Source organism: Leopardus geoffroyi, chromosome B1, assembly GCF_018350155.1.
Source record: "Leopardus geoffroyi isolate Oge1 chromosome B1, O.geoffroyi_Oge1_pat1.0, whole genome shotgun sequence".
NCBI lineage: Eukaryota > Metazoa > Chordata > Mammalia > Carnivora > Felidae > Leopardus > Leopardus geoffroyi.
Window position 1 is genome coordinate 18,652,301 of NC_059327.1, and position 25,969 is coordinate 18,678,269.

Here is a 25,969-nt window from a genome sequence, read left to right on the forward strand (position 1 = left end):
AGGAAAAACAACAACAAGCAAATAATACATTTCCAAAACCCTTAACTTGCACTCCACTATATTCTTCCTTCTAGCTATCACATCAAATTTCTTCCCTTTTAGCAAAACATCTGAGTAGAATTGCCATTCAGGCTGCTAACTTTGTCAGCCTCTGGACATCAACTTAGCATGCTATATTCTTTTTTCCTGGAGGAGGGGGTTGGGGAGGGAGTTATTTTTTCCCATTTTATTGAGAAGTCATTGATATACGTTACTATATAAAGTGTACAGCATGATGGCTTTACCTGTACTGTGAAATTATTACCTTAATAGGTTCAGTTTCATCCATCATCTTTTCTAGATAGATCTAAAAACAAATTTTTCTCCTTCTGATGAGAACACTTAGGATCTAGTCTCTTAAAAACTTTCCTCTGTATCATACAGCAATATTAACTGTAGTCATCATGTTGTACATTATATTCCTAGCATGTATTTATCTTATAATGGGAAGTTTGTACATTTTGACCACCTTCCTTTGATTACCCCTCTCCCCACCTCCGGCAGCCACAAATCTGATCTCTTTTTCTATAAATTTGTTTTCTTTTAGTTTTTATTAGATTCCACATGTGAGATAATACAGTATTTGTCTTTCTCTGATTTAGAAAAATGTCTTCAAAATCCAACCATGTTGTCACAAAAGGTAGGATTTCTCCTTATTTATATGTGTCTATATGTATTTATATGTGTGTACATACATATAGGTACATATATATAATAGGTTTTAAATTTTAATTCCAGTAAGCATACAGTGTTATATTAGTTATTAGTTTAGGGTGTACAATATAGTAATTCAATTCTATCATTACTCAGTGCTCATTATGATAAGTATACTCTTATTCTGCTTCACCTATTTCACCCATCCCGCCCGATATGCTTTATTTTAAATAAGTACCCCCAGTTGAAGTCATTATTTTTTTTCAACAAGAACATTTTTTTCACTTGAAACATACTTCAGAATACATGGTTCTAAAAGATATATATATATGTATATATATGTGTGTGTGTGTGTGTGTGTATATATGGCATTCCATCCAAAAAAAATAGAATGCACATTTTTTCATGTATACACAGAAGAATTGCCTGGTTAGATCACATGAAAAGAGGCATAACAAATATTACAAATTTAAGATACATGAAGACTTATTTACTAACCTCAGAATGTGCATTGGATGGGCATGGATCTTTAGGAGAGAGTTTTCCAAGAACCAAAGATCTGGCAGGTGTCATTTCTTCCCTCTAAACCCTCATGGTAGCTAGACACCTGCAGGAACTTGCACAAGCATCTTCCACCTAACTTGCTAACACCACAAACTCTGACTCCACATTCTCCTGCAGATTCGCCCCATCCAATCCCCCCACCAATCCTAGGCAGGAGTCCCTCCAAAGCAGCTTCTATACCATCTCATCCTGCAAGCAGCCTTAGCCAGGACTGCCACCATGCCAAAGTGATTCCTGCTTTGGGCACAGGGAAAGATAATGACACACAGAAGTGCGACAGCAGCACCAACAGTGCAGAGTGCCCCGTCAATCAGTGCATCTGCAGCCCAAACAGATTGGCTGGGGACAGGAACATAATCTGACTTCCTGCACCACCCACCAACAAAAACCTCTCAGGGAATAGATAGGGAGAATAGCTCTGCAGTTTGGAGTCACTGCATCTCCCATAAATTGGACGCAGGATATGGTTTGTCTGTAGGACCATCCCACCGATGAAAACCCCTCAGGGCACAACATAGGGAGAGAGTCCTGTGGTTTGGTGTGATCACAGCCTCAGGAAATGTACTGAGGGCAGACATCCTGTCTAAATGCTGATACTGCTCAACTATAAGTCCATGGGGCTGTAGACTGGCTCCTTAAAAGCCTTGCGACCAAAAACCTGGCCCATAACAGGCAAAGTAGGCCATTGTAGCTGAATTGGTTTAAGGCAAACAAGACCCAACCAGAAAAGCAGGGCACATGCAACCTGCATATGACACATCCATACAATGCCTGGTTCAAATGAACAGAGGACATTGCACTACAAGGCACCACATGAACACTTCTTCAGAAGGCTGCTACTTTCAAGATCGGGAGACATAGCTGATTTCCTAACACATAGAAACACTGAAAGTTTTTCAAAATGAGGAGACAGGAATATTCCCCAAATTAAAGAACAGGACAAAATCAATCAAAAGAGCTAAATGAAACAGAAATAAGCAATGTGCCTGATAATTCAAAATAACAGTCATAAAAATATTCACTGAACTTGAGAAAACAGTGGAGAATCTCAGACCTTCAACAAAGAGATGGAAAATGTGAACAAGAACCTACCCACGTTGAAGAACTCAAAAACTGAAATTAAAAATATACTAGAAGCAATCAACAGCAGAGCAGAGCACATAGAAGAATGGGTCAGCAAGCTGGAAGACAGAGTGATGGAAAGCAACCAAGCTGAATGGAAAAAAGGAGAAAAAAAAGAAAAAAAATGACAAGAGCTTAAGGGAACTCAACAATATCAGCAAGCATAGTAAAATTTGCATAGTAGGGATCCCAGAAGAATAGTGAGAATAGGGGACAGAAAAACTATTTGAAGAAATAATAGCTGAAAACTCCTTTAATCTGAGTAAGACATACACCCAAATCTAGGAGGCACAGAGAACTCCCAGCAATATCAACCCAGGGAGGTCCACACCAATATATAATAATTAAAATGGTAAAATGTAATGATAGGGAATTTTAAAAGAAAAGAAAATAGTTACATACAAGGGAAATTCCATGAGTCTGTCACTTGATTTTTCAGCAGAAACTCTGCAGGCCAGAAGGGAATGGCATGATATATTCAAAGTGCAAAAAGGAAAAAAATATGCAAACAAGAACACTCACCCATTTAGACTGTCACTCTGAATAGAAGGAGAGACAGAGTTTCCAAAAAATTAAAAGAGTTCATCACCATTAAACCAGCCTTACAAGAAATGTTAAGTAAATTCTTTCAGTAAAAATGATGGCCCTAATCAGGAATAAGAAAATTAAGAAAGGAAAAAATTCACAGGTAATTACAAACACAATAAAAGAGGTAGATTAATCACTTATAAAACCAGTACAGAAATTAAAGCATAGAGAAGTAAAATCAATGATAAAAATCAGAGGATTCACAGAATAAAATGATGTAAAATATAACATCATATACATAACACATGGGGATAGGGGAGTAAAAAATTTAGTGCTTTTAGAATGGATTCAGACTAAGCCACTATCAGCTTGATATAAACTGCTATATGCCTAAGATGTTGTATATGAGCCTAATGGCAACCACAAATCAAAAAGCTATAATAGATAACACAAAAAATAAAGAGAAAAAAATATGTCAGTAAGGAAAGCAAATAGGAATAGAGTAAGAAAGCAAAAAGGAATAAAGAAAGGAACTAAGAGGAAATAGAAAAACAACCATTAAACAAGTAACAAAATGATAAGCATATACTATCAATAATTAATTTGAATGTAAGTGGATTAAATGCTCCATGGAAAAATATAGGGTGCCTGAATGGGGGCGGGGGGGAGCAAGACTTATCTATATGCTGTCTACAAGAAATTCACTCCAGACCTAAAGACACATGCAGCTGAAGTGAAGGGCAGAATAAATTTAACATGGAAGCAAAAAGAAAACTAGGGTAGAAATACTTCTATCAAACAAAATAGACTTTAAAACAAAGACTGTAACAATAGAGAAAGAAGGACACTGCATAATGCTAAAGGGAACAATCTAACAAGAGGATCTAACAATTGTAGATATTTATGGACCCTGCATGGGAGTGCCTAAATACATAAAACAACTATTAACAGACATGAAGAAATTGGCAGTAATACCATAATAGTAGTGTACTGTAATACCCCACTATCAATGGATAGATCATCCAGACCGAAAATAGATAAAGCAGCAATGGCTTTTAATGATACATTGGACTATACTGACCTAACAAATATATTCAGAACAGTTCAAAAATAGTGGAATACACATATTTTTCAAGTGTGCATGGAACATTCTCCAGAATAGACCACATTAGGCCACAAAACAAGTTTCAACATATTCAAAAAGGCTGAAATCATACCATGCATATTTTCAGACTAGAAGACAAATCAGAAATCAATCACAACAGGGGCACCTGGGTGGCTCAGGTGGTTAAGTGTCCAGCGTCAGCTCAGGTCATGATCTCACATTTCATGAGTTTGAGCCCTGTGTATGGCTCTGTGCTGACAGCTTGGAGCCTGCTTTGGATTTTCTGTCTCCCTCTCTCTCTCTCTGCCCCTCCTCCACTCATGCTCTCTCAAGAATGAATAAATATTAAAAAAAAAAATCAACCCACAAAGAAATCAATCACAAGAAATAACTCGCAAAGAATATAAATACATGGAGGCTAAATAACTTGCTAGTAAACAATGGATTAACCAAGAAATCAAAGAGGAAATCAAAAAATACATTGAGGCAAATAAAAAAGAAAACACAAAGCTCCAAAATCTTTGAGATGCAGAAAAAGCTCTTCTAAAATTTTAGCAATATGGGCCTACCTCAAGAAGTGCAAAAATCTAAACAATCTAACCTTAAACCTAAAAGTCCTATACAAAGAAGAAAAAAAAACATAACCCAAAGCCAGTAGAAAGAAGGGAGTGATAATAATTAGAGCAGAGATAGATGAAATGGAAATAAAAAACAATAAAATAGATCAATGAAACCAGGAGCTATTTCTTTAAAAAGATCAACAATACTGAGAAAACTCTGGTCAGACTCAACAAAAGAAGAAGAGAGAGGACTCAAAAAAATCAGAAATAAAGGAGGAGCAATAAACTGACACCATGGAAATCCAAAGATTATAAGAGAATACTAGGAAAAAAGTATAAATTGGACCATCTAAAACATGGATAAATTTCTGGACACATATAATCTTCCAAAACTGAATCTGGAATTCAAAAATTCAAAATTTTTCAAAAATTTGAACAAACCAATTACCAGCAATGAAAAACTCCCTACAAACAATAGTCCAAGACGAGATGGCTTCACAGGTTAATTGCCCCAAATATTTGAAGAAGAGTTAATATCTATTCATCTCAATCTATTCCACCCCCCAAAAAAAGAAGACAGAAAGCTTCCTAATCCATTCTTTGAGGTCAGTTTTATCCCAATGCCAAAACCAGATAAAGACACTACAAAAACAAAACAAAACAAAAAACAAAACTACAGACCATTATCTCTAATGAATGTAGATGCAAAAATGTTTAACAAAATATTAGGAAATCCAAATCAAAAGTATTAAAATAATTTACCATGATTAAGTGGCATTTATTTCAGAGATTCAAGGGTGGTTCAATATTGCAGATAAATCAACGTCATACATCACATTCAGAAGAGGAAGGATAGGGGCACCTGGGTGGCTCAGTTAAGTGTCTGACTTCTGCTCAGGTCATGATCTCACAGTTCTTGGATTCTAGCCCTGCATCAGGCTCTGGGTGGACAGTTTGGACCCTGGAGCCTGTTTCAGATCCTGTATCTCCCTCTCTTTCTGCCTCTCCTCTGCTTGCACATGGTCTGTCTCTCAAAAATAAAAAAAATAAAAAATAAAGAGGAAAGATAAAAACCACGTGATCATCCCAATAGATACAGAGGAAACATTTGACAAAGTACAACATCTATACATGGAAGAACTCTCAACAAAGTATGTTTAAAGAGAATATACCTCAAAATAATAAAGACCATGTATGAAAAACCCACAGCTAACATTAGGCTTTTTGGTAAAAAAGAATTGAAAGACAACGAGGTCCACTCTCAGCAGTTTTATTCAACATAATGCTGGAAGTCCTAGCCACAGCAGTCAGACAAGAAAAAGAAATTTAAAAAATCCAAATTCATAGGGAAAAAATAAAACTTTCACTATTTGCAGATGACATGATGCTTTATGTATAAAACCCTAACGATGCCACCAAAAAGCTACCAGAACTGATACATTCAGTAAAGTCAAAGGCTAAAAAGTTAATGTACATAAATCTGTTGTATTTCTATACACTGATAACAAAGTAGCAGAAAGAGAAATTGAGAAAACAATCCCATTTTCAGTCACAACAAAAAGGAAAAATATAAACTTAACCAAGTTAAGTATAAAGGTCACCAAGGAGGTGAAAGACCTGTACTCTGAAAACTATGAAACACTGATGAAAGAAATTACAGATGACACAAAGAAATGGAAAGATATTTCATGCTCATAAATTGGAAGAATATTGTAAAATGTCCATACTAGGATTTAATGCCATCCTTAGCAAAGTACCAAAAATACTTTTAACAGAAGTAGAATAAATATCCTAAAATTTATATAGAACCATAAAAGATGAACAGCCAAAGCCATCTTGAGAAAGAAGACTATAACTGGCACTATCACAACCCCACGTTTCAAGATATACTACAAAACTGTAGTAATCAAAACAATATAGCATTAGGAGAAAAGAGACATACACATTTCTAGAGAGCCCATAAATAAACCTACACTTACATGGTTATTAATCTGTGATAAAGGATGTGAGAATATACAATGGGAGAAAGAGAGCTCTTAAACAAATGGTGATGGGCAAACTGGATAGCTACATGTAAAAGAATGAAATTGGACCTAAATGTGAGACCTGAAACCATAAAACTCCTAGGGGAAAAAAAAAACATAAGCAGTCATTTCTTTGATATCAGCAATAGAAACATTTTTAAAAGATATCTCTAAGAAAGCAAAATTATATTATGGACAACACCAAAATAAAACGGTTTTAAACAAGGAAGGAAATCATCAACAAAATGACAAAGTAACGTACTGAATAGGAGAAGAAATTTACAAATGATATATCCTAGAAAGGGTTGTTATACAAAATAAACAACTTTTATAAGTCAACACATATACACACAAAATAATCCAATGGGCAGAGGACCTGAATAGACATTTTTCTAAAGAAACATGTAGATCTCCAACAGACAGATGAAAAGATTCTCAACCCAATTCTAAGGGAAAGTGAAAATCAAAACAATGAGTTACCTGTCACCTCACACCTGTCAGAATGGCTAAAATAAAAAACACAAGGTATATAAGTATTGTTGGTGAGGACATGGAGAAAATGTAACTCTTATGCACTGATGGTGGAAATGTAAACTGAAGTAGCTACTGTAGGAAACAGAAGACTTCTCAAAAAATTAAAAATAGAATTATCACATCATACAGTAATTCCACTATTTACCCAAAGAAAATAAAAACATTAATTCAAAAAATATCACCCCTATTTTTATTGTAGCATTATTTACAGTAGCCAAATACGCAAACAATCCAAATGTCCTTTGATAGATGAATGGATAAAGAAGTGGTTGTATATAAAATGGAAAGAGTGAAATCTTGTCATTTGCAACAACATGGCTGGATACAGAAAGTAATAATGCTAAGTGAAATAAGTCAGTCAGAGAAAGACAAATACCATATGATTTCATTGATATGGGTGAGTTAAGAAACAAAACAAATGAACAAGAAATTAGAGACAAAGAAAAAAATTATCTCTTAAATATAGTGAGGAAATTTGGTGGTTACCAGAGAGTAGGTGAACTGGAGTGGGTGAGATAAAGGGGATTAAGAGGTACAAACTTCCCGTTACAAAATAAGTCAGGGAGATAAAAAGAATAGCACAGGGAATAGTCAATAAGATTATAAAAATACTTTGGTGACAGATGATGATTACACTTGCTCTGGTGAGCACTGAGTCATGTATAGAATTGTTGAATCACTATATTATATATCAGAGACTCCTAGCACTGTATGTTAATTACACTTGAATTAAAAAAATTAAATTAATATTAACATAAGGATAGTGTGATACAGTAGATATAATGAATGGAAGTCCCCTAAAAAATCAATATGGATAGCTTAATTTTTATATATTTTTTAGAAAATATGATTTTAGTTATTCTGTGGTTATTTTCATTTTATTTAAATATTAGAATCACCTTGCCAATTTCCACAAAAATCCCATTTTAATTGACATTTCATTGAATCTATAGATGAATTTGAGTAAAAATAATATAAAAATACTGAATTTTCAAAATCAGTGAACAAGGACATACCTCATCAATATTTACCACTTTCTGTTCTCTCAGTCATGTTTGTAGTTTCCACTATGAAAATTTTTCCACATATTTTGTTGAATTTATCTATAAATATTATAAATTTTTGATGGTGTTATACAGGGTATGTTTAAAATTTTTATTTTGTAATTATTTGTTGCTCGTATATATAAATGCAATTGATTTTTGTACATTGGGAATGTGTCCTGCAGTCTTGCTACATTCACTCACTAGTTTTAATAGACTTTTTCTAGATTTCCTAGAACTTTTTATGTGCATGAAAAAATTTAAGGTATATATTCTTCAGAAAATCAGTTAAGAAAATGAAAAATCAAACCACCTACTGAGAGACAATGTTTGTAACATATATCTGACACAGGACTTATATCCAAAAGGTATAATGCATTTTTACAACTACTTAACAACCACCACCAGCATGATTACAGTAATAAAAAGAACACTTGCAAATAGGCTAATGTTTTAAACAGATGCATAATGATGTAAGATATATGAACCACAAGCAGATGAAAAGCTGTTCAACATTATTAGTTATCAGAGAAATGCAAATTAAAATCTCAGAGATATCAGTACACAGGCATTGACTGAAATTAAAAATCCTAAAATCACAAGATTTTGCAAGGTTGTAGAGTTGTCAGAACTCCTAAACGTTGCTGATGAATTTGTAAATTGTACAACCACTTTGGGGAGCACTTCAACAATTTCATACTTTTAAACCAAAGGAAATGGAAATGCACGCCCACTAAAATACTTATATAGAAATGTTCACAGCAGCTTTATTCATAGTAGCCCCACAATGTCCCTCAAGTCACGGGCATGAAAAAACAAATCATGATATATGCATGCAACGAAATAGTCAATATAAAGGAACAAAGTATTGATAGTTGCGATGACATGGATATGTTGTTTCAGATGTCTTTTCTAAGTAGACGGATTTTTCCCAATTCAGTAAAACAATCTTTGCTAGAAAAATGGACATTTCATTCAGTATGTTTATTTCAATGTTTGGTGTAATAACAGTCATTTTAAATTCTATGTTTTGGTGGTATTTAAAAACGTTGACTCTTTAACTTTGTGTGTGTGTGTGTAACATTTATTTATTTTTGAGAGAGAGACAGAGTGCCAGCTGGGGAGGGACAGAGAGAGGGGGGACAGAGAATCTGAAGCAGCTCCAGGCTCTGAGCTGTCAGCACAGAGCCCAACGCGGGGCTTGAACTCACGAACCATGAGATCATGACCTGAGCTGAAGTCAGATGCTTAACCAACTGAGCCACCCAGGTGCCCCCAAAAAACAGACTCTTGAGGCAGACTGCTTAGGTTTGAATCTTGCCTTCTCTTATAATCATTTTCTCTCTCACTGCCTAAGGTTTGTACCTGTAAAATGATATAATAATAATAGGTGCCTCAAAAGATTATCGTATTAAATGAATTGGTATGGTAAAGCATGTTTCAAACATTGGCAAATCAAAGCACTATTTAAGGTTAGGTTTTAAGTATTACTGAACTTTCCCTATGTCCCAGTTTTCATGTTTCTTGTTTCATGTTTCATGTTTCATATATTCCTTCTCTGGATCCTTATCTAGTGATTAAAGTTTTTTTCATCTCCTTAACTGTTAGGAAGCTATGTCTTGCATTATAATATTTTAATAGTTAGATTTACAATTTGAGCTTATATATATATATATATATATATATATATATATATATATATATATATAAATTCTAAAGTTAATATTTTTACCTCTCCTTTAATTCAAAGACCCAAAATAATTTATTTCCCATCACCCTTCTCAGAGCACATTTACAATTGTCAGATTTTTTAAATTTCTAGCTTGTGTTAGAACCTACAAATAAACATTATTTAAGATTTTATGAAATAAAAAAACCATATAGATTTATATAAGGATATTTCTTATTCTCCCTTCTTTGATGGATTTTAGACCTTCTTTATGGGACCATTTTCCTTCCTTTTTGACAGAATTTATTTTGTTGAGGGTTTTTTTTTTCAGTTTTTAACATTATTGTGTTCATCTTTTTTTCTTTTTTTTAATTTTTAATTTAATTTTTTTAAATTTACATCCAAATTAGCGTGTAGTGCAACAATGATTTCAGGAGTAGATTCCTTAGTGCCCCTTACCCATTTAGCCCATCCCCCCTCCCACAACCCCTCCAGTAACCCTCTGTTCTCCATATTTATGAGTCTCTTATGTTTTGTCCCCCTCCCTGTTTTTATATTATTTTTGTTTCTCTTCCCTTGCGTTCATCTGTTTTGTCTCTTAAAGTCCTGTTGGGAGTTTTTTAGAAGCCAACTTACTCAGTTTTCTTCATGTCTATTTTGTTTTCATTTTTGAAAAATACTTTAGCTGTGTAGACAGTCTAGATTGACTATTATTTTCTCTGAAAACATTAAGGACTTTTCACTGTAATCTGTTGAGAAGCAAGCTGTCAGTCTAAATTGTACCTCAGTATTTGTACTTCCTTCTTTCAGGTACATGTGAGCATGACAGTCCCAACTCCACTTAATATTACAATTTCCAGCTTGCATATTGAAGCTACATAAACAATAAAGATTCAGGCTCCAAACCAATGACAGGGCAGTGGATGTCAGATTAACAGGGGAAATCTATTTTTCCTTCACTGTCATTCAAGTTGAGACAGCAGTGAAGTGGATTGATTTTCCATTTCCCAGTGTTCTGGATTTATGTAGGTGGTCTCAGATAGGAAACTGGGGATTACAGGGATCTCTTTTGGGATATCTTATGGTCCGAGAAGACATACTGGTTCCCTGGTCACTTTTCTCCTTTTCTTCCTGCTTAGCTCCTGCTGATAGAGTCTTTCTTGATGTTCATCTATTGCTTTAGAAGTTATGTGTTTATTTCTGTGTCCCAGTCGAGCAGTTTTATTTGTTGTGTAGCATGATTCTAGTCACCCGATTCCTCATTTCATCCATTCCATTTCAGTTTATTAGGTTTAAAGGAAAAATATTAACAAATACGCATATGGGGTTGGTCTTAGAAACCATGTCTATCTTGGGAGTTAGTGTATCAATTACGTAGCATAAAACATAGCACATCATAATTTCTTTGTCTTAAAAGTGTCCTTAAAAAACCAAAATCCCCATATTCATCCCCTGTATGAGGCAAAACAGTGCAAAATTATTTAAATATCATCTTTTCCTTATTTCTCGGAATATCGTTCAGTGTTTGACTTTATCTACACTTACTGCTTTATTAGCTATACCTCTTTGGTTTTTGTGTTGTTGTTGTTGTTTTTTAATAGGTTTTGCCTCTGGGTTTACAATATACATCTTTAATACAGTCTACCTTTAAATAATACCTTACCACCTCCCACATAAGACTCTTACAACAGTATGCTTTAACTCTCTCCTTCCCAACTTTAACTTACCACAGAGTACCTTCAAAATAGTTTCACTGACAACCCATAGTAACTTAAGAACCCTGGAACAGCAGGCTTCCATTCCCCCTCTGGGTTTTAGTATTGCCATACATTTTACCTCTGCATATGTTATATATTTTGCAGTAGTTTATTCTTGTCTTTAACAATGAATTTTAGGTGCGTCTGGCTGGCTCATTTGGTTGTGACCGAGTCTTGATTTCAGCCCAGGTCATAATCCCAGGTCCTGCAATGAGCCCCTCATCTGGCTCCGTGCTGAGTATGGAGCCTGGTTAAGATTTTCTCTCTGTCTTTCCTCTGCATGTTGTCTCTCAAAAGTTAAAAAAATGTTAATTTTTTAAATGAGGAAGGTATTTTACATTTACCTCCATAGTAACATCCTGGTACTTTTTTTCCTGTACATAAATACAGGTTTTTGTTTGGTATAATTTTTCTTGATCCCAAAGAGCTCTTGTATTGTTCTTTTAGTGCAGGTCTGCTAGTCACAAATTATTTCAGCTTTTGTTCTTGAAAAAGGTCTTTACTTCACCATCGCTTTTGAAGGATGGTTTTTCTGTTTGCTACTTCCGTAGTTCCAGGTTGACCTTTTTTTTTTTTTTTTTTTAAATGTTGTTTCAGTCTTTGTTCCTCTGTGTGTATTTTGTCTTTTTTTCTTTTTTTTTTCTCCAGGAGCTTTAAAGTTTTTCTCTTTATTACTGATTTACAAAAATTTCACTATGTGGAGAATTACAGTATTTTTCTGTTGGTTTGTCCTGATTTTAGTCTGCTGAGTTTGTTGGATTAGGGAGTTTATGATTTTCATTAAACCAATGAAAGATTCAGTCATTATTTGGTAAATATTTTTCTTCCTTCCCAATTTTTTTTTCCCTCTGGGATCCCAATGACATGTATGTTATATGATTTCTGTTTTCTCACTATTCTCTGAGTGGCTATTTTAAGTCTCCTTGCATCACATGATTTCGTTTTTAATAGTCTCTGTTGTGATATCTTCCCATTTATTGTTTTTTTTCATAGTTTTTAATGTGCTCTTAAACCTAGTTAGTGAATTTTTCCTATTAGATATATTCTTTAGCTCTAGAGGTTCCATTTGTTTTGTTTTGTTTTTCAATAGCTTCCATTTTTCTTTTTCACTTACCATGTTTTTTTTTTTTTAATTCTTAGAGCACATTTGAAATATCTATCTTGGGGCGCCTGGGTGGCTCAGTCGGTTAAGCGTCCGACTTCGGCTCAGGTAATGATCTCACACAGCTTGTGAGTTCAAGCTCCACATCAGGCTCTGTGCTGACAGCTCATAGCCTGGAGCCTGCTTTGGATTCTGTGTCTCCCTCTCTCTCTGCCCCTTCCCTGCTCATACTCTGTCTCCCTCTGTCTCTCAAAAATAAATAAACATTAAAAAAATACCTATCTTAAGGCTCTTATCCATCATCTCTGTTTTTTCTGTATCTGTTTCTATTGACTGATTTTATCCTAATTATAAGTCATATTTTTTTTACCTGCCTAGCAATTTTGATTGAATGCTCTGATTTATTAATGTTATACTACTTAGTGTATGAGTTTTGTTGTCTTTCAAGTATTGACATTATTTTAGCAACTATTTAAATTACATGTAGATCAGCTTGTTTGAAAGCTAGTTTTCAAATTTTCTTAGGTTTAGATCTTCATCTCCTAGTATTTCATCAATAATTATGGTAAGTTGCATGGCAGAGAGGCTTTGCAGATGTAATTAATGTTATTAATCAGTTGACCTTTAGATAGTAAGATTATTCTAGATATTCTAGGTGACCTCGAGCTAATCACATGAGCCTTTAAAAGATGAAGCAGAAGAGAATGTAAGATTATAAGTACAAGAAAGATTGAACATGCCATTATTGGCCTTGAATATGAAGGAAGCCACAAGCTGACCATTGTGAGAGGCCTCCAGAAGCTGAGAGTAATCCGCATTCACTAGTCAGCACAGGAGCAGAGACCCTCTTCCTACAATGTGGAAATGAAATCTGCTAACAATCTCAATGAGCCTGGAAGCAGATTTCTCCCTCAGAACCTCCAGACAAGAGTGCAGATGAGTGGGCCGCCTTGTGAGACCATAAGCGGAAAACCTAGCTAACGCACACTATGCCCCAACTTGTGATCCGTAGAAACTGTAAGAAATGGGCATTGTGTTATGCTCTTAAATTTGTGGTAATTTATTATGGCAGCAACAGAAAACTATACTCTCAGCGACAAGTCGTTTCAACACGTGTGGTGAATCTTTTACTGTCACCATGGTATAAACAACACACCTACTCACATGCACATGCAGAGATACGTGCAATCTCAGAGCTCTCAATTTGTGGTTGTTTAGAATAGGCTCTTTCTCTGCTTTTCGTGCCTTTGATTCTCAGCATTGTCACTGAGACTTGCTATTAGTTTGTATCATTTTACATTAATCCTCTTTACTGTTTGTCACCCTCAGCATTTTCCTGTTTTACTTTTTTTTCTCTTTTCCCCACTTCTTTCTCTTTCTGTGTATGTGATGCTTCTCACAGTCCCTTGGTTTTCTGTTAATATAATAACATAATTATATACACAGCTAATTAATTAACTCATGTGTATTTTTGTCTCAGTCAAGAAAATACATTGCATTTTGTGAGGTGTTTGTATTTTCATTGCATACTTAACCACAGAGTGACATGTGGATGCTTCTCTTAATGTTGGATAACTTAACAGAAAAAAAAAATCACTAGTGGTGCATGATGCTTGAGAATGAAGAAAATTTGGCTTCTGAGAAGCTTAATTACTACCGTATTTGGTTTTTAGAATTAGATTTGATACGGTTTTTATTTTATCACCATCAAGAGAAAGGTTAACACCAACACTCATAATTTAAATGTGGTTTTAAGTGCTTTGTTAACAGAGGGATTATAATGCATCAGTCTGCATGTTTATGTGAATTGAAAATTTTATTTTTTTCTTTTTTTATGTAGCTTGCTTTATTTTGTAATTACGAATATAAGCCATAAGTTTAAGAGTCACTATAGATTCCATTCTGTCTTTCACATCTAAGGACTGGTCCATCCCTGAGAGAGTTCATGTTTTCCTAGATCTTTACTATTGACCCCAAGGAAGAAAAATAGATTTGATTATTAAGAGCTATATGTTAGCTGCTATACAAAAAAAAAAATTAACCATATACACTTTACAGAGATCTAACTTGCCCTTTGGAGGAAAATGTTTCTCCTTTTACTGGCATTTGCTGACTAGACACTTGATGGGAGTATCACAGGAAGCATGCTGACCTCAAATGGTTGGTTGAAGGGTCCCTTTCAGACATGGGCATCTCTCGTTCTGTGATCAACCTCACTGCTTACACAGCTGTGAAGAGCTGCCTTTCAAGAGCACCTTGAGTGCTCTCAGAACATGTTTGTTCATTTGTGGATTCTTACACTGGCACAGTCCTTTATGAGGAGAAGGGCCTCAGGAAATAGTTTTGAATAAACTGAATAAACTTTTTAGGCATTTTCACTGATTTGTTGTTTAAAGCATATTTTGAACCTGTTGGGTAAATTTGGCATAAAGGAACATTTTGACATTTTAACAGAATCTGATATGCAGATTCAGTTGACAACTTGAAATAATTGTCACTACTGTTTTTTTTTTAATTTTAGGAGGAACAACACCTTTGTTTTCACAAAATGAAACTTTGAACTATAATGCAATTAATGTATGATTGAGGCTTTTACTTCTGATTTATTTTAAACCTGTGTTAGTTTGGCTAGACTTTGTGGTTGGAGCAAATCGTCAACTAATGTAGTGCGAATGAGCTTATCAAATGTAACTCCATGAAATAAAATATTTTATTAAAACTAGATGAAGTCAGAGACATTTGATGTTTTCATTCTCTAAAGAAAAAAAGTCTGTTGAAATCCATGGACCTAAAATGTAGTCTCTTAAGTTATCAAAAAAGCCTATTTTAATACAGCTTGGAAATATTTTATCTACCCAATATTTTTTCTTTTATGAGACTAACTCTGCAGAGAGTCATCTTCTTTTATGAAAATAACTCAGGAAAAGTCATTTTTCCTTCCTGTCAACATTTAAATGTTGGTAGCCCCATCTTTATTGAGTTACATTCAGCTGGTTGTGTTTATGAAGCTAATCTATAAGGTTAAAAAAAAGAAGAGAATATAGGAATAGTACTAAAAGCTAATCTATAAGGTTAAAAAAAAGAGAATATAGGAATAGTATTTAAAACATTTCAAATGTCTTATTAGTTAGAAACTAAATCTATTAATATTGTTCCCAGAAATTCATTATTGCATTGGATTCCTCTCATCTGAGCATAGCTTAGATGTATTATTAAGATATTGGGTGAGAAAATTCTCAGTAGTTAATTTATTCTAATTAATAAAGGCCTGTATTCTAAATGTGTTTATTGGTAGGGCTCCCCAGGCTCTGATTCAGTAATTTCATTCAACAATCATATATTAAATGACTATTGTCTGTCAAGCCCTGTTCTGAATATTAAGGGAACAATAAAAAATTCAAATTCATGCCCTCAGAGAAGCTATATCGTAAGGAAGGATATAGGCAATGTACAGACATACAGTAATGTCAGGTAGTGATAACTTTGAAAAGAACAACAAACAGACATTAGGGATAGGAACAGGTAGAGGCAAGTAGAGAGACATGGGCATGGCCAGGGAAGACCTGTCTAAGGAGGTGCTATTTGAGTAGACAACTAGACGTGGGGGAGAGAGCCTGCACACTCCTGAAGAGAGAGGGTCCGGGGGAGGAGCAGCAGCTTGTCAAGCAAGATGGTGTGTCTGAGGATGAGGGAGGAGAGGCCAGCATGGCTAATGCTGAGGGAGAACATGGGAAGAGGGAGATGAGGTTAGCAAGGAAGCCAGGCATTTCTAAGCCATCCTTCCTATAGAGTAAGCTTCCAAAACTTATAAAGAAATTAAGTCATGCGCTCATTTCAAACCCATCAGTGATCTTCACTGCTGTCATCTTAAGACCCAAAGACCTCAGCACAGCACATAAGGTTGTTCCTTTCATTAACTTTACAATTTCCTGACCCAACCTCTCCCTTTTCCTTTAATTCAGTATTGCAGATACACCAAACTAATTATACCTTCAAATGTGGTGCTTTCTTAGTTCAGAGTGCCCTACTTCCCCTCTTATTGTTATTACACACTGTTGATTATATTCTTATGAGAAGCTTCTCTAATTTTCCAAGTCTAAGTTAGATGCCCTCCTATGATGACCCAAACCATGTGCACTCACCTATTATAGAAGTATCTCATTGTCCTATAATTGCCTATTGACTTTTATATTTCCTCCATTGGACAATATGTACCCTAAAGCCAGAGACTTTTTTCCCTATAATTTTATCATCAGGACATAGTATAGTACATGGTTCATACTAGGAGCTTGATAAATGATAGAACATTACATGAGTAAGTGAAAATTGTTACACAGCAGAGAATAAAGTTCCTACAAAAACTATGTAGAATAAAAAGAGCACAAGGTTTGGGGAGCACCACTATTTAAGGAATGGGGAGGAACAAAAAACAGGAAAAATACAAAAGGAATAAAGATGTAAGGAGAATGTGCAGTGTACTGAATTGCAGTGGTCCAGGAAACATAGAATTTTGAGAAATGGATGATCAATAATGTTAAATGGATATAAAAGTCAAGAATAATGACTTTAAAATGTCCAATAGATTTGACAATTAAACAGATATTGATGATTTTATGAGAGGAGTTTCAGTATGTTCATGGATCCAGAAGACAGATCATGGAGTACTGTATGGGACCATGGAGTAGTAAATGGGACAGAGGAGTTTGGTGACAGTACAGCTTTGCTGTAACATGGAAGGAAACTTTTTGTGTTCTTCGTTATCCTACTCATTGCCTTCTATGGATGGTGAATTCTGGGAACTAATTGATGTTTAATTCCCTGAGTGGCTAGGTCATGACTTTTGAACATTCAGGACAATAATGACAGATGTTGCAAATTTGGATGAGCTTGCAGAAGAGACCAGAGAAAGGAAGAAATGTGGAAAGACTCCAGAGGGGGAGAGTTCCCAAGTAAGAGTAGTTTGAAACTAGATCAAAGGAAGGTTCACTGGGTGATGGGTGGCACTTTGCAATGGATCCTGAAACAGAGAGATTGAGAAGAGATACCTATCCATGGTGGCTGTGAAATTACACCTCACAGGTTTCTAACTAGAGACAGAGTTACTGACCTAGAGCCTGGCTCATGAGCTTTGAAATCCATCTTGTGTTTGTGCTGTGGATGCACATGCCGTGGATTGCTCTCAGCCACTGCTCGAGGGCAGCAGCAGGGACACTAACCAGCCTATTCCTGGGAGACGTGAGCTCCTCATGGCTGACTGTGGCTCAGGGTCTCCCCAGTGGTTTTGATGCAACTTGCTGAGGCTGGACAACAGTCTAAGATGCTTTCCACAGCCTTCCCTGGGCACTTTATCATTTTCCCTCAATTTTACCTTACCTTTACCATTTTCCCTCAATTTTACTGTAATAAAATCCTTGCATACTTAATCCTGCATTAATAGTTGCTTTCCAGAGGACTCAGACTAACAGGTAAATAGTCTGTGACACTGCCTTTCCCATTCATGTTTCTTCAAAAGATATTTAATATAATGTCAGTTTATCACTAAAGCTCATCGAAACAGGTTCTTCTTTGTCAGGGAGTGATAAAGTGAAATGATGACAACTGTTCAGGAATGCCATAGGTTAAGGATAGAAGCTGCTCACAGCACAGAGTCACATGTAGATTATGCAGTGATATGAAGTCCTCCATATAAGTAAAAGTAGGAGTATCAAAGTGATGCTTCTTAAGCTGAAGATGCAATTATGTCATCCAGGAATCTTATTTTATATCTCAAAAGAAATGATGTGTTCCTGATTGTGAAATATCCTAAAAAGTAGAAGGCATATAATAATATAGTAATAGAACAAAATAATACCATATAGGATTCAGCCTCAGAGATATTACATACTAGAACCACAGGGCACTTTAGTGACCACTTACTATCATCTCCTGATTATATATATAAGAAATGAACAAAGGGTAGATGCCTTGCTCCAGGTGTTGCAGACTGCAGTCACTGAGCCAGAAACAGAAGCCATTTCTCCTCCTGTATCTGACAGATAACTATGGTCTAGTGCTCTTTGGAACACACTAGAGAGAGAAACTGTAGCCCATTGAGATTCCACAAGATCAAATATACAAACAGAAATACGACTGGATCCAGGAATAAAGAACTACATTCACATATATTTCCCATTTAAATAATAATATACATTATTGATCAAAGGATAACTATATGCCTTGCCCTTACTATACAAGGACTCAGGAATTCCTCGAATAACTCACAAGAGGTAAATAATATTCTATAAAAATGAATCATCCAAGATTACATAGTACCCAAGGTTACATAGTACCCAAGGTTACACAGGTAAGCCCTCTTCCTCTTAACTTCAAAATGGGGACTGGCTAATGAATCTGAGGTATTTTTTGAACTTACCTAATTTTCTATCTGAAAACCTACCTAAATTGACTTTAGATACTTATGCATACTTATTTTTTCATATAATTTGTTTTATCACAGAAAAAAAAGTAACAGATGCATTTAATGGTTTTGAAAACATTTAAACAGGTGGACCTCAAAATATATGAAATGAGCATATTGCTGTTGTTTACTCTCGTTTCCCTTTTTTCTGTTTTTTTTTTCCAAAAACTCAAGTGCCAAGTCCTATGAAAACTTTAAAAAAGTGGGATTTGTTTTGTTTCTTAATATAAAAAAATTTTAAAGCATTGATTTATGCAGTGACCAAAATAATAATTCTAAACAATAAAAGCAGATGTTACGAACTCTGGACAAGATGTGGGAATGTATTGGACCGCCTTGCAAATAAGCTGCTTTTGTTCAAATCAAGTATAAAAATTAGTTTTAAAGCTTCATTTTAATATACATTTCTGATTTGAGCATTACCAGTAAATATTATTTGTAACTGTTAGTTTTCTTTCTGCAACTCTCCTGGTTATATATTTTATTAAAGCATTCACTGTTATCAAGAGAAGAAAGAGTTCAATAAACCATGTGTTCAGAAATGCATGGCCATAGGCCAAGAAGTTAAGTAAACTAATCTGTTTTTCCCATCTTTCCTTGTGCTATAGCCTTAATTTTAAAACTCTATTGTTATTACTTCACAATTTATGAGATGGTTAACTCTATGCACATTCTGTAGCAAGGTAGACCAGAATCTTCTCATCCTGCATCTCTTATAATGTCACCTGTACTTTTACCTCTTCAGCCATAGATATCTAGGGTAATAAACAAGGTGATTGAAAAGATGAGGAAAGAGCTTAGAGAGATAATATTGTCCTGAAAGTTTGTGTTATTATTTTTGGTCAAAATCAGCAAGAGGAAGTTTCTGTGCCTGGTAGATGTGTCCCTGTAAGTTTTGACAGAAAGAGCAGATGGCTGTCATGGTCTTGTGACATGAGGTTGGAAGCCATTTCTGCTAGGTTTAATAAGGGATGACCCACATGAAACTGAATGGGCCTTCTGAGATGGAGGAAAAGAGAGAAGAGTGCAACTCCATGGTGACAGCCAAGAGTCAGAGAGACTGAGGGAGGAAGTGTGAATTGTGGGAGAAAGAAGGCAGGAGCCAATCCACTAGACCTGCTACAGAATAGATAACTTAAGGAAGTTCAGGAAAAGGCATTTTGAACTATTTTCTGGATTCTGTGGCGTATTTGACTTTATAATAGATATATGTTTTCCTTCCTGGTATGGGATTCTACCTTCCTTCCTTTTTAAAGGTTATGCCCATGAAAGTGTTTCAGAATTGAGACATGAGTTATTTTAAACATAAATGACTTTTCTAAAACCTCATATAATTGAGTAGGACAGGAATTTAGATACCACATCCAACCTTTTGAAAAAACTTATACTCAAAGAAGTGAAGAGATTTCTCCAAATTTGTAATGTCAATATTAGTGAATACAGGACAGGAACCCATCTGATCTCCAATTTGTTTTCTTACTGCCGTAAGTTGTCTTGTTTCGGGCTGCTGTAACAGAACACCAGGGCCTGGGCGGCTTAGGAACAACAGCAGTTTGCTTCTCATGGTTCTGGAGGCTAGAAAACTAGAGATCAAGGGGCTAGTATATTTGGTGTCTGGTGAGAATCCACTTCCTGGTTCATGCATCACTATCTCGCTGTGTCTTCACATCGTGGAAGAGGAGGGAGTTCTGGGGCTCCGTTTTATAAATCTGTTCAAGAAGGCTCTACTCTCATGACCTAATCATTTGCCAAAGGCCCACATCTGAATACCATCATACTGGGGATTAAGATTTCAGCATAGGAATTTGGGGGGGATACAAACATTGAGTTCATAATAGAAGGTAATTTTTTTTTTCTTTGATGAAACCAACCAGTTAAAGTAAAACTACCAAACAAGCAAACAAAAAAACCTAGTTTCAAAGGGGATCCACACACTACCTTAAATAATGTAGTAAGGAGAAATAAGACAAGAAGCCAATGAGTCCTCCAGCTGCCTTAGAGAGTTGACACAGTTGGTGAACACAGGTGGAAATACAGGTGGCATGTGAGAATTTAGGGATAGAGTATTCTATCTGGATAGAGTGTCAGAGGGAAAGGGGGAGAGAGAGAGAGAGAGAAGTAATGACCACAAAAATCAGGAAAGCCTCTAGCAGATGATATGAGTAGGGGTATTTGGGAAAGAGATAAATGCCAATCAGGCTTCCTATAGAGCTATCTACACATAGAATGTTCTATGCAAAACACTGGGATGGTTACTGGTCTGGCGTTTTGCTCCAGTACTCCCTTTTTATGCTGTTTTCTGTATCACAGGGGCAGAATATCTACACACTCCCTTTTCCAGACTCCCCTAGGGCAGATTTCTAGTAAGTTGCTGATAACGGGAGACACTGGCAATAGATTGAGAGGTGGGAAGAAGGGCAGACCCTTATTTTCGGCCAGTGTTTTACTCCTGGCAATGCACTTGGCAAGTGACGAGTGCCAGCCTGGGTTCCTGCATTAGCAGCACTGGAGGCTCCAGCAGCTTTGTTAGCCCAGTGCTCCTGGGCTCTGACTCCTGCAGTGTCACAAGGAGTGTGGGCTCCTGGGTCCATCAGCAGTGGCTCTGGAGGAACTCCAGCATCCACAGCAGCACAGCCATGAGGACATGGGTCACACCATCTCCCTTTTGTGTCCTTAGCCCCGGGAGTAGTAATGGCATCCTGCAGTTACTAATAGCAGTAAATTATGCAGTTACCACTGTCTAGGGGAATTTCATCCATTCTTTCTTTCTTCTTTTTGTTGATACATTTTTTTGGTTACTTTTATAACCAGTTTTCTAATCGAATCGGTTTGAAATACGTGGAGTTGGTTTTCTTTTCCTAACTGGACATGGGTAGTCACAAGCAATGTATAATACTCCTACATCCTGCTCAAAAATAATACAGGAAAGTTTTAAATTATTCACCAAGTGTTGTGCTGTTTCTGGGACAATGACAATATACAAAGACTAGTTTATGCCAAGCCCTGGAATCCGCCAGCTTATTTTTTTAATATGCTGATTTCTGTAGACTATGTAAACAGTGAATGCAAATATTACTCTTATGATTAAGTAACTATGCATTTTCATATTAGAGCTCATTGTGTTGCTTTCTTAGTGCAAGTTATTTCTGTAAAGAACTTATGTATATATGTATATACTGTGCAGTATAGCAGATCAGCTCCAGATAGGTTGACAGCAATATACCACATGAACATAAGGACTTCCCTAAATATGTTTACTTGAGCCAAATGTATGCTGCAATGAACAAGGTTGGACATTTGCTAAGATATATGGAGCACAGAGGGGTTTATCTTTATTTGCTGAGTACTAGAGGAGGGCCCAGTGAGGGACACAGAGAGATGGTAAGAGGTATACAACTGTCATTTGGCGGGGTGGGGGGGGCAAGAACCAGCATTGAGCAGAGTGGTTCCCTGGAAAGGATCAAGGGAGACTTGTGAAAGGACACACAAACCAACCAACCAAAAAAATCCCAAAAAACAACAAACAAGCAAGGTGAAGGAAAGCCAGGGGCCCTGTTCAGTTTATCTGTATGATTCAGCATAGACAAGTAGGCATGTAAAGGCATGATAAGAGTTATTTTTTGGCATTGATGATGATTTTGAATACAGACATACTATGATTATGACGATCTGTTCAAAGATTATGCTGTGAGAAAAAAACACCAATTTTCATGTTCTCTCTCAATGGGAGGTTAAGAAAACTCAGGATATTCCCCCATTTACCTTTTGGTTGATTGAACAATTGAAGAGCAATGAGTATAAAACCTAATATCTAAATCCTTCATAGCCATAATGATGTTTTTTAAGTCTCACTTGGATAAATTTTCATCCCAAACTGTATTCTGTTGCTTCATAGGAATGTATTAAAAGCATTGCAAAGATTAATGAAAATAATGAAGCGTATTTAACTTGAATATATATGTTTCATATTATCATTTCTTGGAAGTCTTATTTCTGAAAACAAACAAAAGGTCCTAGGAGACAACTGTGGTTGATAGCACATTTTGAGCTACTCCACTGTTCCAGGACCCTGCAGAAGGCAAGGTGAAGGGATGGTGGAAAGAGATGCTGTGGTATGGGAAACAGGTACATTTGAGAAGTTCAGAGAACCTTCTCTTAACTGCTCCTGCATGTTCCCTTCTTCCAAGCCTCCTTTCTCATGTCGAGTCCTTCTCTCAGGTCTGTATCTCTCTATTGGAAGGACAGGAAAGAATTTAGGTTGTTACCGTCAACCTTTTAAAAGAAAAGGTAAGCAATTCAGACAGCAAAATGGAGTTTATTCAGAAATAGCAGAGGAATTGCAATTCGAGACAAGCAGACTATGGCGAACCATTGGCAAGTCCAGAGAACAGAGGAGGAGCGTGTCCTTTTATAGAGGAAAGGAGGAAGTTGGGGGAGGGGGGCAGTTGTTTGAACAAAAGTTCACTGGAGGAAAATAGGAGTTTGAAGTGGTGACGGTTTTTCATTGGCCGCCGGGGAGTGCAGCTTGCTGCTGCCAAGTGGATAGGAAGTCTTCCTTCTTCCTGCTGAACTGTGCAAGCTGCGATGAGTGATACCTGCGTGAGAGCCCTCCCTTCACGGGTCCCTGCTTCCAAGTTGAAGTTAGGTTTCCTTATACATTTTCACGTTAGTAGTCTATCCAGGGATAACAAGCTTGCTTTGTTCCTCAAAGTTTCGGGCCTTAATCCATAAGCATAGGTGAATGGTAAGCAAAGGCCACAGAGGATAATCCACCTGTGTCTTTCTTACCTACCATCTCAGCACACACCTAAGACGTTTCTTGGTGCACTCCTCTTGCACACGCTGCGTAGACTTGGAAAGGAAATTTCAAAGGAGTGACTCATGAAGCAGTTCCTGCTTGGGTGGTAGAAAGCAGACACGGGCTTTTTACTATTTTTGCCTTGGAAGAAGTCCAAGACTTCTTCACTTGTTCAGTGTTTTCAGGCATCTGGCCCATGTGGTGCTGACGGCAACTTCCTCTACTGGCCCTGATGTAAGGCTTTCTCTAGGTAGCATTTTCTGCAGCCTTTGTGCAGAGCACAATGGCTCTGAGCATTGTGCTCTTAGAAAGAGAGTCGTCACCGTGTTTACCCACTTGAATACTATCTCTGTCTCTTTCTTGTTGAAAGTGGGGTTAGAGGTTAATGAAGGACATTGTGATCTTTAACTCCAGGGTGACTATGTTATCCCCTTGTCTGTGGATGAACACCTCCACACCTCCTAGGCTGCACCCCTTACTTCCTCTGTCTCACTATTCCCAAATATTCTAAGAATAGAAAAGTCTTTACAACCTTGACTCTGTGTGACATGAGATAAGGGGTGATGGTCTGTGTAAAGCATACATATATTTTCTTTTTCAGGGGGTGTCTCGACCCCAGTCTTGTCCTCCGAATCAGTAGTACAGTGCCTCAAAAAGCCCTCAGAACCACGTCTGCCTGCCAAGGTAATACAGAATATGTCTTCCATTTGTTATTCAGATAGTCAGTTCTTTTTGCAATTGCTGTTTACTGATTCCCATCTGTTAGAGGTTTTCCTTGTACCCAATGGCAGTTGAAACAGATTGTGAATGTAACAGAAAATGTTTTCTTGGCACAGAAAAGGAGTATTTGTTTTAATTGACAAGGTGTAACATTTATGAGATAAAAATGAATTTTAGCCATCTCATTTATTTTACTTCAGTCTATTCAAGACAATTATTGGCATTTAGGTATATATAGAGTAACCTTAGGAAATTTTGGAAAAGAGAGAAAAAGAACTCTCAGGAAACTCATTTCAAGCTTGCTGATTTGAAAACTTTCAGGGAAACAGCAGATTTGGAGAATGGGGAGGGAGACTTAGGGTGGTAGAGGAAATTCTTAGTGTCTTATGTGCTGCTATAATTATCTAGTTTTTTTAGAAAATAAAGGAGTGTTATTATTTTAGAAAAGCAATTTCCCCTGCTCGGCAATGATAAATAAATCATTTTATTACAAATGAGCCTGAAGTCAATGCTTTCAAATGAGAAAAAAAAAATCAATCCCCTATTTCTCCTTAAGAATGATCATTTATTTGATGAGTATCTTTCATCTGATAATGATTTTTTAAATCTTATTTCTTGGTACCCTCATGAGTAGTAGAATATATTGAACAGTAAAATGCTAAGCAATTTTTGAGGTTAGGCACTTATCCCAGTTAATAAGTGAACTGAGGGTACCAGATTCATACTGGATTAGACTATTTTAAAGGGATATTAGGAAGATGCCCCCCACCAAAAAGTATTTTTAAAAAGTAAAGTTGAAATGTAGTAAAAGAATTAAAGTTGAAATTAACTATTCTTATCAATGGGAAGGCCTTGTATTTTTCCCAAAGGAAATAAAGTGATTTCAACCTTATGAGATCATTTTATTAGAAAGAAAAAAGGAACACAAGGGAACATGGTTCTATCCCATTTGTAACCCAGTGAGGCTCATTAAGTCATTATATGATGCTAAAATGAGAAAGAAGTATCTGTAACGCATCCCACTTTTCAATTTTGGAAAACATTTGGTATAATTTGAAAGAACCCAAGGCAAAGGTACTATGGTACAGGAAGCATGATTTTGATAGATACTAGTATTTTTAAGCCCCAAGGGACCCATCAAATGTCCTTTGAGAGTCAGAGAATGAGAAAACACCTACTATATATTCTGTCTTCATGTAGCAGTGTTATCCAGCCATTTCCCTGCCTCCTTGAAACCTTTGTCTTCATCTGACAGACCATTTGCCCAGAGCTGTTAACCTACTTTTCTAATTG

The 25,969-nt window shown here is 36.2% G+C and overlaps 1 long non-coding RNA gene across 2 annotated transcripts in view; it reads left to right on the forward strand.

The window, feature by feature from the left end:
• Positions 1-25,969, forward strand: part of LOC123585782 — a 134,456-nt gene that overhangs the window by 106,525 nt on the left and 1,962 nt on the right. For both annotated transcript variants that reach the window (XR_006706426.1, XR_006706425.1), the window contains one exon: positions 24,558-24,640. This is a non-coding gene — a long non-coding RNA (uncharacterized LOC123585782). The remainder of the gene's footprint in view (positions 1-24,557; positions 24,641-25,969) is intronic.